The sequence below is a fragment of the Chionomys nivalis genome, chromosome 8, assembly GCF_950005125.1.
Source record: "Chionomys nivalis chromosome 8, mChiNiv1.1, whole genome shotgun sequence".
Lineage (NCBI taxonomy): Eukaryota > Metazoa > Chordata > Mammalia > Rodentia > Cricetidae > Chionomys > Chionomys nivalis.
Window position 1 is genome coordinate 81,899,520 of NC_080093.1, and position 17,571 is coordinate 81,917,090.

The 17,571-nt window shown below is 40.3% G+C and overlaps 1 non-coding gene across 1 annotated transcript; it reads right to left on the bottom strand.

The window, feature by feature from the left end:
- Positions 1-876: 876 nt before the first annotated feature.
- Trnak-cuu (transfer RNA lysine (anticodon CUU)) lies at positions 877-953 on the bottom strand. The gene has a single exon. It is a non-coding gene; the product is annotated as a tRNA-Lys (tRNA).
- Positions 954-17,571: the final 16,618 nt, after the last annotated feature.

The window sequence follows — 17,571 nt, forward strand, 5'->3', positions numbered from 1 at the left end:
ATTCCGCACCATTTGACCGTGGTTAAAGGGTATTTATATTCTGATGCAGATAAAATTGAAGGTGTCAACACTAATGCATTTTTCCAGGAGAATCACCACTTTCACCATAATTTCCATGGAAAATTTGTGTGCACATGCAGTAATAGACACATTTATAACATCAAAAGGATTCAATTTTCTTTTCAATCATACCACAGTATGAATCGCTTTTCCTATTGAATTTAACAATGAGGCACATTACCAGAGTCTAAAGGATGGGACACTTGTCTTGCTCTTATGAAAGTACGTCAAACAATGGGTAATACATCACACAATGTCTCGGGTTAACTGAGCCTTTACACGGGTTGGCTGCTAATTTGCTTGGGCCAGCAGAATGTCACTTTTATTTAATTTTGCCAATAAGATCAGCAGGGATCCGAACTCTGTTTAACTCGCAGTTATTAAAAGAGGTTTTTCTTGTTATGGGAAGAACTCATTAATTCATGTCTCTCCTAATTCAGAATCTGAGGCCTTTGGAACAGGAGGTGGGAGGTGCTTCATCTCTTCCATGAAGGAAGCAATTTCATCTGGTACACAGGCATCCAAGCTGACTGTGGAAAACACACGAGGGACCAAGGCCTTTAGAGCCATGCTGACTATCTTAATCACACAGTGTGTATAGGTAAGTGTAGGGGTAGCCCCAGTCAATCACCTTGCTTGTAGGGCAGGGTCGCCTGAGGATATTTTTTACTAATAAATATTGCTGGTGTGCTCTCCCCTGGCCCTTCTGCTTTTCTGTTCTCCGTTGGAACCACACGTTCTGTGAGTTTTTCTCTAATTAAAGCTGAAAATATTCTTATAATTTCTGTCTGCCTTCATTTACGCCGATACACTTGGCGCCCAACGTGGGGCTCGATTGAACCCACGACCCTGAGATTAAGAGTCTCATGCTCTACCGACTGAGCTAGCCGGGCGGTGGTGGCAACTGCCTGACTGGGCTTCTTTCTCTCAGCATTCTGTTCTGTTTACTCTGCCTATCTAAATTCTACGCTATCAGAGGCCAAGCAGTTTCTTTATTAATTAACCAATGAAAGCAACAGATAAAAAGATGACCCTCCTCCGTCATTTCCCCTTTTTCTGTTTAAACAAAAAGGAAGGCTTTTATTTTAACATAGTAAAATTACATATAACAAAACAGTTATCAAGCAAGAATTACAGTTACAATATTTATATCTATTTTTTATCATAACTAAGGAAAACTATAACTATCTATTTATTTTTAACTCCATCAAAGACTCCAGAAGGATATAATATTACCTAAGCAAACAAGAAATCCAAAATTCTAGAAATGACAGAGACATCTCAGTGCCTGGACAGTCACCCAAAGTTCCTTTGTACTGTTGGGGCATCCATCTTTAGCCTTTAGGCCCATAGTATTCAGCAGACAATTTTATCAAGCAGGAAATTTTAAAGACAGTATAGTCATTTTCTGTTGTGTCCTGCAGAATGTCTCGTAGACTCTTTCATGAGTCAGTAACCCCGAAAGACCATCTCACCTTTAGGCAAGTTTAGCAGTCCTCTTTCTGCGGGTTCTTTGTGTCCAGTTTATGCAATAGTCCAGGCAAGAGCAGTTTCTTGCCCAAATGGCTATCAAACTCCATAACGAGCCTCTTTGATGCCCATCTTACTCTTGAAGTAGATTGGTGCTGCCAGGAGCAGATGTGTCTCATTGTCATGAAAAGCCCCAAATTATTAAAACATTTAAAATGCCATATTCTGTAGTCTTTGAAAGATATGAAGAATGCCTATCCAACTGAAATATATCTCTATATATCTAGAAAATCTAACTAACATGACTACAAGCTTTACTATTATCGATGATTATCCATTAGCAACCTATATTTTCTAATTATACATTACATTTTTAAATGAACTACACAATCACAATACCTTAATCAAGATCAGAAATACATATACATATAACAAAATTGACCTTAAAATCCACACCAATGCAAATTATTCATATCTATATCATATCCCCCTTTAAATGTAAAAGAACATTTATAAACAATACTTGGGAACATGGGCGCAGTCACTTGGTGCACCAATGTGGGGCTCGAACCCACGACCCTGAGATTAAGAGTCTCATGCTCTACCAACTGAACTAGCCGGGTGGTGGTGGCGACTGCCTGACTAGTCTTCTTTCTCCCAGCATTCTGTTCTGTTTACTCCGCCTATCTAAATTCTACACTATTAGAGGCCAAGCAGTTTCTTTCTTAATTAACTAATGAAAGCAACAGATAGAAAGATGACCCTCCTCCATCAGGTAAGTCTCAGGGAGGCTGATTTGAAAAACTACACCAGGGAAAACCATTAGCCTATTTCTTTCCATTCATTCATTTGGTCAATGAGTTGCCCATCTATTTTGATCATCCTTGCAACTATTCCTTTTTTCTTTCCCAGAGAGTTATCAAGTACTTTATATTTGTCAAAAAAGCTTGAGTTTGGGGCTTGGGTGACAAATGAGCAAGTATCCTACTCTTTAAAAGCTGCTATAGACAATAATCTGGGAATGTTCAGCTCACCCATGTGCAATCTGCATAGCCCCAAGACGCCCTCTCTACTTTTTTGAACAGTACCCTGTGTTTTTCCAGGCTGCTGCACCTTGTCAGAAGACTCCCTGGCCTCATAGCTTCTGGGTGTATTTGGTCAATGATCAGCACAGAGAGGTGAAAAGGATAGAGACAGACATTAAAATGAAAATGTCTGTTCTCACCTCTCTCTGAGAAAAGACACCAAGGATTGGCTGGGTTCCCCTACCAGTTCCCCTAACTCCATCAGGTTTTTTTTCTTTTATTTGCTTTCTAAACACACACACACACACACACACACACACACACACACAGAGAGAGAGAGAGAGAGAGAGAGAGAGAGAGAAACAGAGAAGGTGACAGAGAGGGAGAGTTAGGTGGGTGATGTGGGATTCCCCTTTGTATTCTGTGAATATTACCATTGGTTAATAAAAAAGCTGCTTTGACCTATTGCAAGCTGACTTATAGCCAGGCTGGGAGAGTTATATAGAGAGAGTAGGCAGAAATAGAGATGCCATGAAGCTGCTGAAGGAGACAGATGTTGGACCCTTACCAGTAAGCCACAGCCTCGTGCTGATACACAGATTAGTAGAAATGAGTTAATTTAAGATGTAAGAATTAGTTAATAAGAAGCCAGAGCTTATAGGCCAAGCAGTGTTGTAATTAATATAGTTTCTGTGTGATTATTCAGGTCTGGGCAGCTGGGAAATGAACAAGCAGGCTCCTATTACAAAATGTCATGCCAAAGTAGGACAACTATATCCACATAAAATCTGAGCTCTCTCAGGTGTCTTGGGAAGAAAATCTAGACACAAAAGAACAGAGTTAAGCACAACTTCTTGGTAGCTGCATTTTTTTTTCAGATAGGCTCTGTTTGTGGGTCCTAAGCAGAGGTATGGCTTCTTTAAGAAATAGCAGCTTCCTGATTACTCTGTCTCTTTTGGGAGGTCCTGCACTTAAATGGGACTTGTGAGCAGTGTGCTATTAGTTGCTTAATGGCAACATAGACCTGCTGTGTTCCTAGAGCTGGGGCAGTGAACATGGCTAGGAGAGGTGGTGAACATACCTCTGCCATGTTGGAATGGGTAGAGCAAATAGGCAGGGCAGCTGAGTTGGTCCTAGCCAAGCCAGCTTAGCACTTAAAAAAAAAAAAAAAGGAAACACTCCTGGTCACAAAATGATTACAGATACACGATAAAGACAGAGTCAGATAAAAAAAAAACCTCCAAATGGGTCACAACATGTTTAAAAATGTACATAGGCTTGGACAAGAGAAGAAAAAGAGTATAGATAGCTATAAAAAGAAATAGTTTTTAAAAATAAAACAAAGTCTTTTTTTTTTTTTTTGGTTTTTTGAGACAGGGTTTCTCTGTAGCTTTGGAACCTGTCCTGGAACTAGCTCTTGTAGACCAGGCTGGCCTCGAACTCACAGAGATCCGCCTGCCTCTGCCTCCCGAGTGCTGGAATTAAAGGCGTGCGCCACCGCCGCCCGGCAAAACAAAGTCTTTAAAGAGACAGTAAAAGTAGTGTAAAAGAATACAGACAATCATAGATAGTAAAGAAAAATAAGCCATGAAAAGATGGAATATACTCAGAGAGTCTAGATTATGTATATTATTGTGCTTTCTTTAAATTTTTTTTTGACTACAGAGAGGCATTTGTTTCTGGGGATTGCAAAGTTAAACTAACATAAAGGTATCTTGACTTCAAAAATTGTGTCTGAGGATGTGTTGTTTTAAGTCCTGCTTTTGTTTCCACAGAAGATGAGAACCTGTGGATTCCTTCCAGGCTAATGTGAAAGATCTCTGTGAACCCTAAAATACTTCACCCCCAAAACAGTAGGAATCATTTTGGAGAAAACTATGCCCAAATTCCCAAAATGATTATTTATAAATATTTGTTTTCATTTAAAGGGGATTGATTATAAATTGTCACAGTCAATCACTCTCTAAAAAAGGGGAGAAATATGATATAAAGATAAATACTCTGCATTGGTATGGACTTTAGTCTATTGATACAAATTTAAGGTTGCTTTGCTACACTGTATATATATTTCTGCTCTTATTTAAGGTATTTTGTTTATACAGCTTATTTCAAGCTATAATGTATAGTTAAGAAATACATATTAATAGGTAGTCATCTGTAATAACCAAACTTTTAATTATGTTAGTTAGGGTTTCTAGATACACAGAATTATATTTCAGTTACATAGATAATGTTCAGCACTCCAAAGACATAAAGAATATGGTATTTAAAGATTTTAAGAACTTAGGTTTATCTCAATAGTGAGACACATCTGCTTCTAGCATCATCAATTGCTTCAAGAGGATGATGGGCATTGAAGAGACTTCCTATAGAGTTTGCTAACCATTTGGGCAAGAAACTGCTCTTGCCTGGACTGCTTGATGATATGCTGTCTGAACTAGACATGCAGGACCCACAGAAATGATGACTAAACTTGTCTAAAGGTAAGACAGTCCCTTAGGGTTCCTGCTTTATAAAAGAGTCTGCCAGACACTCTGCAGGACACAGAAGAAAGTGACTGACAAACTGCCAATATAGGCAAAGCAGTCTTTCAAATTTCCTGATTCATGGAAAAGTTTGCCAGATACTATGGGCCTGTAGGCTGAAGATGGATGCCTCAATGCTACAGAAGAACTTTGGTGACTGTCCAGGCAGTGATATGTCTCTGCCAATTTTAAAGCTTTGGAAGATGCTTACAATGTACTTCCTGTTATTTAGGTAACATTATATCCTTCTGAGGTCTTTGAAGAGTTGAAGACAAATAGTTATGGTTAAAGTTTTCCTTAGTTATGATAAAAGATAAATCAGATGCAAAACTTTAAAGTCACAAAAATAGAATAGATGATAAAGTATTTTCCTTAATTTTCCAAATGTAAATAGACTAAATTTTGTAACTATAATTCTTGCTTGATAGCTGTTTTGTATATGTAATTTTACTATCTTAAAGTTAAAACCTTCCTTTTTATTTAGACAAAAAAGGGGAGATGATGTAGAATTTTCCTCTGTATGTTTTACTACTGTAAGTATGTGAATATGGTTTTACTACCATTCGTTAATCAAAGAAGCTGCTTCATCTTACATCTGGGCAGAATATAGCCATGCTGTAAGAATTATCTATAGAGAGATTAGGCAGAGTAAGAGAGATGCCGTGTAACTGCTGAAGGAGACAGAGGCTATACCCTTACCAGTAAGCAACAGCCTTGTGCCAATACACAGATTAATAAAAATGGGTTAATTTAAGATGTAACAATTAGTTAATAAGAAACCTGAGCTAATAGGTCAAGTAGTGTCGTGATTAATATAGTTTCTGTGTCAGTCCTGGGTGACTGGGAAACAAACGAGCAGTCTTCTATTACAGGTAGGCGCAGGAGATCTAGAAGTTGGAGTACAGAAAAAGCCTGAAAAGAATTTATTTTATAAAATTTTTCAATAAAAATATTTAGTGCCAAAGATGCAAAATATTTAATGAACATTTCAATATGTGCTGCTAGGATAATATTCTCTAAGTATATCTGGTTAAATAAAGTATATCAATGAGGACCTTAAAATTTTAGCATCTGACCTGGTCCTCCATGGAATTGAGGACACCGGAAAATGATCTGTGACCATATTTCTCACAGTTGGGATTTGGAGAACTCCAAAGACATGAACATATGGCATAAACAAAACATGGAAATGAAGTATGGCTTTTGAAACTTGTATGTGTGTGGGAATATATATATCCATGTCTTTTGAGTTTTTATGCACACATCTTGTATGACATAAAGGGCACTTGCCGATTCAAAAGTAATATTTTCCATTAAAAAACTATATATGTACTCATCTATGTGTGCTCAGAGAACCATCACAAAATCTGGAATTTTACATGAATCAGCTTTTATCTCTGAGGCATAAAAATTCATGTAAAATTTTAGCTTTTTTGACAGTTCTATGAGCACATGCTATTTTCCCTATTGGAACAAGACTGTCTAATGTCTTATTTAATCCATAAAATTATATAAGATTCACAGCAGCACCCTTATCCTACTATTTTAGCTACTGAAAGGTAAGATGATCTTGTGAACTTGAATTTCTCTATCTTTTAAGCAAAGCAACAGAGGACCTGGGTATCAGTAGACACATATCCTAGGTCATTGTCTCTGAAGTTATGAGTGAGCATTGTGATGCCATTCTTCAATAGGCTTTTTAAGATTCCCTCACTGCTTCTAAAACTAGCAGGCTAACATCTCTACCCAAACAGAGCAAAGCTCTCCTGGGCAGAAGAGAAGTTCCCAAGGCACCAGATTCCATTCCTTCATTCTCTAATGTTCTTTAAGTATCCCAGCCCTTCTCTAACACAGAATAGTGTTTTAATTAATACTTATCAAGTTAATGGATGACTAAGTAAATAGATGGGAATTTTTGCTAATCTATAATATGTTTTATAAAAGCTCATGTCTAATGTCTTGTGCGAACCTGCTGACATAAAAACTCCAGAGGGGACTTGCTGTCGTACAAAGACAGCATGATGTGCAAAAAGAAATGGGAGCCTTGCCTCCAGTTCTTGTTTATATATCTTATAGTTTCCATGAACACTTCCTTCACACCCCCATCCATTCCTATCCACATGATCACAGCTTCTCATTTGTCAAGGACCTGGCCACATCAGTTTTTCCCCACAGACAAGGGGATTCCCTCTACATGTCCCCAAAGCCAGAGCCAAGTATTTTGTTGTCATCTGTGTCTTGTCCCCAAGCCAAAGTTGAAATTATTCTAGTCATTCCAAGCATTGTGAAAAATTGAGGAATTCAAATGAAAGCCTTCTGTAATTTCTCATGATCTATCTAAAATGCTTCAGATCCTTATCATGGGGATTCTCCATGCTTGTCCACATATGGAGAAATCAGAAGATTGGCCTGGCGGAGACTGGCTGGGCACTCTGTGCCCTAATCTAAGTTGGTAGCATGGGTCCTAGTCTATCAGGTGCATTCACACTGCTGACTGTCAATCATACCTCACTAGGCAGCAACCTGACACTTACTTTGAAAGTAATCAGGCTCAGACAAAGAAAAGAAGGGACATGTGACAAAGGTCTTAGGACCCAGCATGTGGTTATAAGAAAGTGCTACGAGTACTTTAAGCACCTAATTGGCCACTGTGAAACGAGAGATGGCAATAGGTGAACAGCACCAAGAATGGGATGAAACTGCCTAAGCATTTTCCACAGCAGAAGTCATGTCTGGCCTCTGGTGACATGAAATTCCCAGGAAAAAGCCACAGCTTTCTTCAGGACTGACTGGTTAAGACTTCAGCAACTGTGGAGAGCAGGAATGTTGCAGGTTCAGAGCTAGAAACCCAGCTCCTGCCTGAGCTCAGTAGATCCACCCTTAAAGTTCTCTCTCTGAACATCCCCATCCCTTCCTGCATCAGGTCCATTCTGAGCCTGTGGCAAATGATTCTGCAGACAATTAACTGTTTGTAGGCTTCAATTGCTTCTCCCAGCACAGCATGTAAAGACCATGTTAGAAATACAAAATAGACCATCTAACAAAAGTCCCAGGGCCAGACATGGGAAAGCTCTCTTCAAGTCACTGGTCAGGAGAATTGAAGAGACTCCCAAAATAATATAGGCTATTGCCACTGCCCTTGGTTGTGTCAAAGAACTTGAATGTTCTTTGCTAAAGACATGACACACTTCAGACTTAGATACAGAGGAATTGATCCGGACCTGACCTGGAAGCATCCTCACTGAAGACTAGCTCTCATAGCATCAGAAGGTGCTATGCAAGTTGCCAGGAAAGAAAAGCAATCAATAGTCCTATTTAGCTATATGAACCACAACAAGCACTAATATGGCAATATCTTCCCAAGCATGCAATAGTGACATTTATATCTTAGGGTCAACCAGCAACCATCTAACTGGACTTAAGGTCTACTCAATAAAAGGGAATTCATGCCTGGTACTGAAAATCTAGCCAGCTAGGCGTTGCTGGCGAGGTGATGAACCCCAAAGGAGAACTTAATACCATTGCTTTCCTAAGTCAGAATAGGTTCTAACTTCATTTTAAATTCTTATTTTAAAATCCCAGGGAAATATAGATCTTACCACTCACCAAAAATGCATCTTCTTCAAGCTTGAGATCATTAAAGAAAGTTACAACTTGTCAAAATTAATAGAACAATTGAGTGTATGGTGTCCAGTTACAGCTGATAAATCTATCATATAACCCTTACACAAATGCTCAGGGAATGTCCCAGATGAGAGGTGGAAAGACTGTAAGAGCCAGAGGACCAAGACAGAATGTCTGCTATGAGATAGTGTCATCTATATATGACAAGGAAGCTATATCTAGAAGATGTCAACAGTGTGGTTCCCTAAACAAGACCTTAAAAGTGACAAACAATATCAACTGACATGCCAGCCTGAATGGGGAGACTCTCACAAAGTTTCATTCCCAGAAGAAAAACTACAGGTAATTAATGTTTACTAAGGGAGGGAGATCAGCCTTCTCCAGAGAAGAGACCCCTAACAAGTAATCTAATTCCAAGAGAAATGAATATTTTAAGACTAGGTGGAATTTGCATGTGGGGCTCGAAAATTAGATATGAGCATTCCACTCCACTGGGGGATTAGCCTCTCTGTCTGCTTTTATCTTCTCTGGCTGTTTCTTGAGCTGTTTTACTCTTCAGGCAGCCATTCCTGCATGGACATCTGCTCACTGTTTGTTTTCGACTTCTCTGTCTAGGCTTTCTGATGAGACCTGCTTGACTTGTTTCATGGGCATTTAGTTGGTACTTACCAGAGCTCTCCTCTGTCTCAATATGGCCTCCCCTGGCATTTAAGCAACCTGCTGAGGCCATCTTGTGAGCCTCACCCACAGGGTACCCACTGCTTTGGAAGATGAAATGGGGAAGGAAGGGCAGAGTTGAAATGTGCCCTGTAGTAGAAAGCAGCACAGCTGTCGCGATCTGATGGTGTCAAGAAGTCATCGCTCTTCTGAGTCCTGCCTTGCACCTTCCACCGTGGCTCATAGATACCTGCAGTTTTCAAAAGGAGAGAATGCTCCAGAGTCAATGATGCTGAGCAATGTTTCCTGAGAGGAAAGAAATCATAGTGGATGTACTGTTTGGGAAAACACTAGATCGGGAGCTAAAAGTAATCCATCACAAATTTTTGGAAGGATCTAGTAGTCATTATCTCAGTTAATACAACATCCTATGAGACATTTACCACCAAGATCATCATTTCACAGAGAGAGGTATTGAGGACCCCAGAGGCTGAAGAAAATATTTCTTAGGCTGAGTAGTTGGATATTAGAAGAACTGGGTCTCAAAACCTGTCTGTCTGATCCTATCATGAGTCAATGTATTTCTGTAGAAAGGACTGGAGAATTGAGACTTGCAAGCACTTAGCCTTTCACTCAGCGTTAGCACTCAGCCAGACCTCTATACAACATCATGTATGAGGTCAGCTCACCAGGGTTCAAAATAAGGTTAGTCATACAGAGAACTTTTAGAGGAACTTTGTTTTTCTGTCTTTTACTCACAACTAACTGGGTAGAAAACCCTTCACCCACAGGGAAAGAATACAAAACTCAGTGCAGGAAAGAATACTGAGGAGAAGGGAAAGAACTCCAAGGAAGGTTCTTTCAGAGATTAAACAGAGTTTGGGATTGAAAGGGACAAATAGACAGATTGGGCATTGTATGAACAGCACTGTTTTTTAAGTACTTATAAAATTGATGCTGATTCAAGTCTCTTTAAGGTAGACTCCTACAGTCTTTCAGACACTAGAATGCCCCCAGGATGTGGAACAGAACAAAATAAAGCCACCCTCATGGCCACCCTGCTGCCCTGTGGCTGTCAACCTCAGTGGTGTGTGTGAGGAATTCACTTTAATAGGAGAAATTGTATAATTTCAAGTGGTATTAATTTGTATAAAATAACCTTCTTTGCTGAAAGACAGAGTGTTTGAATTTGGTGCTTAAATGATACTTTTGGAGTGAAAATTAGCATTAAGTAATAAATGACTCCAACAAAAATAGTGTTTTATTGTATTAAAGGGGACAATCATCTGCCAACATCACGTAATGTAGTGAAGGTGTTCCGTTCCCTGGACTCACACTTTGTGGGTTCAAATGCTATATGTGGGTTGGTTATATTAACTGAAAAATAAAGTCATTACCTGAGTGTCACAGTACTCTGCAACAGAAGGAAAGAAATGAGTACATGCTTAAGCATAATGACGTCAGCTTTTAAAACTCTAGGCCTGGCCAAACTATGGGGTCACATAACTGAGTCGGAGGTGAAGAGAAAATTGAGGCAGTAAAATATTTCTAGGTATACAATGACCAAAACTTAATCCAATGAGTTTTGATCGCCTCAGCTCAGAAACTCACACATGTGTGTGTGCATGCACACACACACACGCACACACACACACTGCATCAAGTATGCCTTCAATACAATGAAAGTATCCCACAATGCCTCAGCTCAGTCGCTAAACTATTGAATGTTATGAACTAAAGTTTTTTATTCTACAGACAAAGTTTTTGGCTATTGTAGAAACAAAATGGTTTAATGTGAGAAAACAGAGACTTCTGATCTATTTCTTCATCTTTCCTCAGTGGAAGTATCAAATTAATATTTATTTGGGTTGTATTTCTTTCTAATGTTTTAAAACTTGTTGTTTGAGTTGATGCTTTGGCTTTTGTTTTTAAAGCATCTTTAAATGGATTTGGGTATGGGATGAGGACCATTTCTGATGCGGCCCTAAACTTACTTCGATTTTTCTCATCACATATGTATGCAAAGTTGGTGATGACAAAATCAAAACATAAACCAACTCTGAAAGATGTTGAAGATAATATATGTGTCAGATATCCAGCTGAACTGTAATTCTTTGCGTAAAAATCAAGATGCACCCTCAAAGTCAATCTGCCTCTGGCATTAATGCTAAGACTAAATACAGAGCAAAGACAACTCTCTTTATGGCTTTTCATCACTAGATACTTTATTCACAGACATATTTCATAGACCTATATACCAGGGCTGCAGAAAACTTCTCAGGTGAAAAGGGGTCATGAGCAGGAAACGTGTAAAGTCCTCAGCAAGGGTTAATTTCGGGGGCTAATTTCAGCCCACCTGCTAGCAGAGTAAAGGGTCACATGAACAGTAAGCAACTGGAGATGATGTTGCCATATTACTGGTTGAGGAAGTTTCAATTCCATCATACTGTCTGATCCTATAGGCCTCCAGGGAGGAGACAGCAGACTATAGACAGACAGACAGACAGACAGTCCTTATGTCTTCATCTGAATCATCATGGGGCCATTAATAAGTGGCTATTCTCCCTGAGCCTCAGTGTCTTCATATGTAAACTTGCCTCCTGAGCAAGAGATAACACGTGTTTGTTCTCCTAACTACGTAGGGATTTTAAGGAGACAGTGGGGAGGACACCATAAAGTCAAGTGTGAATACCCCATAAATAAAGCTCCCATTTTTCTAGAGTTGGCATAATGAGAAATCTGGAGGGACACTAAAGTCTTCAGTTGGCGGCAAAGAGAGGAAGATTGGAGCAATCTTGAATCCTTGAAAATAGATATTGGGCAAGAGTAGGGCTTGAAGACTACCAGGAACAAATGCATTCTATGGACACCGAGGAAGTAGAAAGCAAACGAGAAGGATATAATACTCCATGGTTAACTTCTGGAATGCAAATTTGGTTGAACGTCATAGTCATTCTGCTCTGTACATGTGCATGCTAACAGAATGCTTTATAATGTTAACTATATATACTGTTTTAGGTTATGAAGTTTTTATGTCTCTACAGACATCAGACTGCTTAAATTTAAGCCTTGGAGATTTCTTCTTCAGGCTCTATCCCTCTCTGCCATAGTCCCCTTCTCAAAATTCCTTGTCCTTTCAAGGCCCTTCATTAGACTGGTGACTTAGCTCTGATCTGGAGGGAAGGGAGGTTTTATCTTCACATAAGTCAGGCTCTGGATCAGGAAGAAGATGAGAAACGCTGAAGAGACCCATCTCATAAACAACTTCTGGAAAATCTACAAGCACTGGGAACCAGAGGGAGAAAGGTCTGGAAAGACACAGCAGTCATTATAACTTACGGTTGGGATGAAATAGCCAGGGTGGCATAGTCACCTGGCATTCTTCAGCTCGAGGTCAAGATTCTCAATGATGACTATTGACTTACTGGCCAAATGGGTAGGTGAATCAGAACCAAGGAATGAACAAGGCCATAAAATGAATGATTTGTCATCAAAACCTGAGCTGCGAGTTCCTCATTCCTCTCTATATTGTTGCCTAGCTGGATGCAGAAATGCCATGCTGGTGGCAAAGTGTCCATGCCTATGTTGGATGCTTTTGCTCTTAGATTTAACCTTTTAAATTTCTCATTTCTGTTTTTTTTTCTTTTTCTTCTTGAATGGTACCCTTGGCTCCATTTCTTACCCCAAGGATTTTGTATGCCTTTTCATTCCTTCCCCATACCCTGGCGAAAGACCTGTGGGAGATCCCCCTTTCTCCTTTTCCTCTTCCTCCTCCTTTTTTCTTCCCCAGGCTTACCCTTCATCCTTCATGTGACTGCCCATCTTTTAAGCCCAAGCACAGTGGGCACCTTTGAAGATTGAGTGCATGGCTGCTGTTGGGTCCCCAGCGAGGCCAATTCATTAATCTCTCTCATGTTATTAGTGCCCAGGCTCAGGTTGATGTGTTTCTGATTAATGAGGCATATGTTATCTACTGTGAAACAATTGAAGAGTATCCTTCTCATTCCAGTGAATTGTGACACAGAGCTAATTATGAGGTGACCTTCCTTAAGCAGGGGAGACCAGGTGTTCAAGCCTTACCTGACAATTGTTTGTCAGAAACAATGACTCAGAAGCAGATGCATGGAGACCTCTAAGACCTGAGTCTGACCTTCAGAGCAGATCTCACTCAGTTCCATGCTCTGCCCTTAATCAAAACTCCTGGGCACCACTTTCTCCATCCTTCCTTTCCACGTGAGGCAACATGATGAAGGAGAAAGCAGCCATGGTAGCTGACAGATATGAATTCAAGATCTTTGTAGACTTGAACAAGTAACGGAGGGTCTCTGAAAGTAAAGAAAACAATCAGCAGCCCACAGGCTTATTGTTAGGGCTTTGAGGAAGAGTGCAGTAACAAGAGTTGTACTGGTGTGGAGAGGAACCCAGACACAGGGTTCCACCCTTGCCTTTCACTTTTCATTGCACATGACTCAGAGTCTGATTACACAGAATCCCCCTGAGCTCCCCAGCTTAGAACTTAAATGGGTAACTCAGTCATTAAAACAGTCCAGTACAAATGCCGGCCAACGTCAGTGCACAGAACCATTTCTTGGGCACTTCAGAACTGAGGGACATTCTGGGTTTGGGCCTTTGGTAACTCACAGAACGGAGGTTATGTTCAATACTTTAGCATATTCTTTGCAGATAGTTTTGATCAAAAATCAGTGAACTCCGTTATTTGGGCAAAGCTAAGGGCTCGTTGGGAAGAAGGGGAACTTTTTCTTAGGGTTTCAATTCTGAGGCAGTCTAGTGGAGAAGCCCCAACCTCATGCTCCTCAGAACTGTCCCTCATAGAGGAGTTTCCTTGAAACCATCTCTTCCACAGCATTGGCTAAGGAAATTGGTGCTCACGATTCTTTAAGAAACAGAAAATGGGCCTTGCAGCCCATGTTTGTCACCCTTGTATCACCTGTGCTCCTTGAAGGAGCAACTCCCCTAATTTTGTACCTTCAGAGTCACAATACTGGAGAAGCTAGGTCATTAGTTCTGAAAACTGAGCAATTGATTTGTGTCTGAAACTCTTTGAGTTTTACTTTGAAACTTTGACTGGAACTCTCCCCGAAGACCATGTCACCTCACAATGATGTCACTACCCATTATGTCCCGGGTTACTGTTCATTAATATCAGAGGACACCCTTCTGCCCTCGGCATTTCTGTCCTGCAGTAATTCCAGGAGTCAGACTTGAGGCCGATTTGTAGAGCAAAGACCTAAGACTAGTCGTGAAGGGTATGTGTGAGCAGGCAGGTTGAGGTAAGGGATATAGGGAGTTGGCAAGTGGCCAAAAGGCCAAACCCGAAGGACAGAGGGAAGTGGACTGAAATGTTTCCACAGTTGTGCAGGTCCAATGGATGGTAATGGGGTGAAAATTATCCCAGACTCTAGAGGAGACAGGATCTTGTTAAATGGCTAGATGCATTATTCAACTTCTTTGAGCGTGAATGTCTCCATTTGTTAGATACGGCTATTCAGACTCCAACCTTACCATGATAATTCAAAAACAGCACGCTGGCTGTTCCTGAATGGCAAAGGCTATAGGCATGAGGAAATCTACAGGCTTAGGGTGTGGAAGATGAATGAAGGCACAGATCACAACTTAGAACGTGAAGTGTACTGCTGCTTTGGAGTAATGTCGTTAACAGCATGAAATGTGATCCGGTGGTATGCTGAATCCTTTAGAAATCTGGTAGCCATCATTGAGAGGTGTGCAAATTAAATCCTCCATGCTCTCCCCACCCCAGTTACACTTCTTTCATAAGGCTCGCTCTAATACTGATGTTGCAGATGCTCTGCTCATGTGGAACATCTGAGCTCCAGATCTGGTGACAGATCGTGGTCAGCTGGCCTCAGTGGAGGTGGCTGGAAAGGAGGACAGATGTTGGCAATGCTAATGGATGCAGGCTGCTGCCTTCCCACCTCTGGGTCCATGCACTCGGGATCCATATTGCATCACAAATAGATCTCTTATGTTCTCTCTTCGAACTTCATCCAAGCCGCCAGCTTCCAAGGGAGGCAGCAATTCGTTGAGGCACATCCATCAAACCAGTGGAGTCACTCCTGCTTGCTTCTGATTGGATTCATAAATTGGTTTTCCACAGTCGTCTCATTCAGAGAATTGACAAGCTCCTCCTGAACTCATGAATTTGGGAGGAAATGAGCCAAAGGGATTGAGGAGTCCAAATCTGAATCGAACTGTGGTGTGTTTTCTCTCCAACTTCCATTAATAATTTCAGGAGAAAGTTTACAGAGCCATGAAAAGGACCCACACATTGCTGGATCAGAACATCTGTATCAGGGTTTAGCCATTTAAAAAATTAAACAGACATTAGGGAACATAGAACTAGAGACCCATTATATTTACGTGCTTAGCTCCTTGCCAAGGAAATCAGCGAATTTCATTCACTTATTTAGCAAATATTTACAGCATTGGATTTATACCAGACACTGTTTTAGGCACTGGGATGCACAAAGAAATAAGAAACGCTGCCCTTGGATGAGATTGGGATATACATAGAACTTACGTAGTTGTGAGTAAGTAAGATAGATGTGTGTGTGTGGGGGGGGGGTGCACACGCTCGCTTCCCAAATGCCTTTACCCAATTTTTTAACCCTTTGAAGAATTACTGTCACTTTAGATTCTTTCTTGGGTGACATGTTGGACACAGTAGCACCCTGTGGCATGAAACCCGACACTTTACCAAGCACATAGATTTTGGAAGACTCAGCCTTGAATTACTAGACCAAACTTCTCAGGCATGGAGTCCAGGAGTTTTTATTTCAAACCTGCACTGTGGCTTTTATGGGACTGATACACAAAAATCAGTCAAAAGAAGGGGTGTCTGAGAAGTCACCTGGTGCGGAGCCTGGGGATTTGGGAAAAGCAAACATAGATGTGAAGACTAGTTCTATCATCTACAAGCAGTGTGGCCAGAAGCAGGTCGTGTGTCTCTGATGTCTTCATCCGTAGAACGTGGATAACCAGGATTCTCTGAAGGTTGTGTTGTTATGTGGTGCAATGCTATTTTCTGCAATTAATACATCATTTGCTGGTAGCTCTGAAAAAATTCCTTTTCAAGCATAGCTAGAAAAATTCCATTATTTCATACTTGAGTGGTGGTTTCTTCATAAAAAATATATGGGGGCAGAGAGGGGATGAGAGAGAGAGGGGAGGATATGTGTACATCTGTGTAGGTGTGTTTGTGTTTCTCTGTTTGCACTGCATAGGAGAGTACTGTCCACATCTATACTTATTCAATATCTACTTAGACATTTCTTCTAAAAATTTGAATTCTACCTCAGTAGCAGCCAGTATTTCTAAATTATTTCCCTGAAGTAAAACTTAGCGTTAACTGGGTAGTGCTAACATCTGACCAATACTTAAAATGGCTCATTTCTTAGTATCATTTTGGTTCCTACCCAATTACTTTGATTAGCATTAAATTTAATAATATGAACATCATGCATTTGTATGTTACTTTATAATTTTTTGAAATACATCACATATCTTTGGATCTTCGCAACTACCCTGGGAGTTAATCAAGGCAGACATAATTATTTTAGTATCGCAGAGGAAAATGCTGAAATTCATAGAGGTAAAATAATGTAGCCATGTACCATAAATTCAGGAACAAAGATTAGGCTACAACCCAAATTAGCCCAGGGCCATTGTTAATACCAGATACTTCTCACTAGAGACCGAGGCCTTGAAGGAAAGAGAGACGCTATCTGCGATATAGTGAATCCAGCCTCACTGAGCGTGCCAAGAGCCTACAGCAATCACAGCCCATGTGTTTATTTTTGGAGAAGGGAATGATCATGAGAATGAACTGCAGTGATATATAAACCCAGTACATAGATAATTAGATAGAAATAAAAATGTATATAGACTACAAAGGAATACAGGCTAGCATCATTAACTCTTTCGAGAATCTAAACAGAAAGTCTCCTACTGAATTAGGGCCACCAGTGGTGATACATGAAGCTAGGTTGATGGTACTGAGTATATGAATTGCCTATAAAAGTAGGTCTAATGATCTGAGTGAGAAAACACTCCACAAGACGATTTGAGAGTCTGAGACAAGGTATGAGCCAGGTAGATCATAAATACCAGTCACTAGCGGGGCTGGGTGGCCTAGGCCTGTAAGCCCAGCTACTCTGGAGGCTGAAACTGGG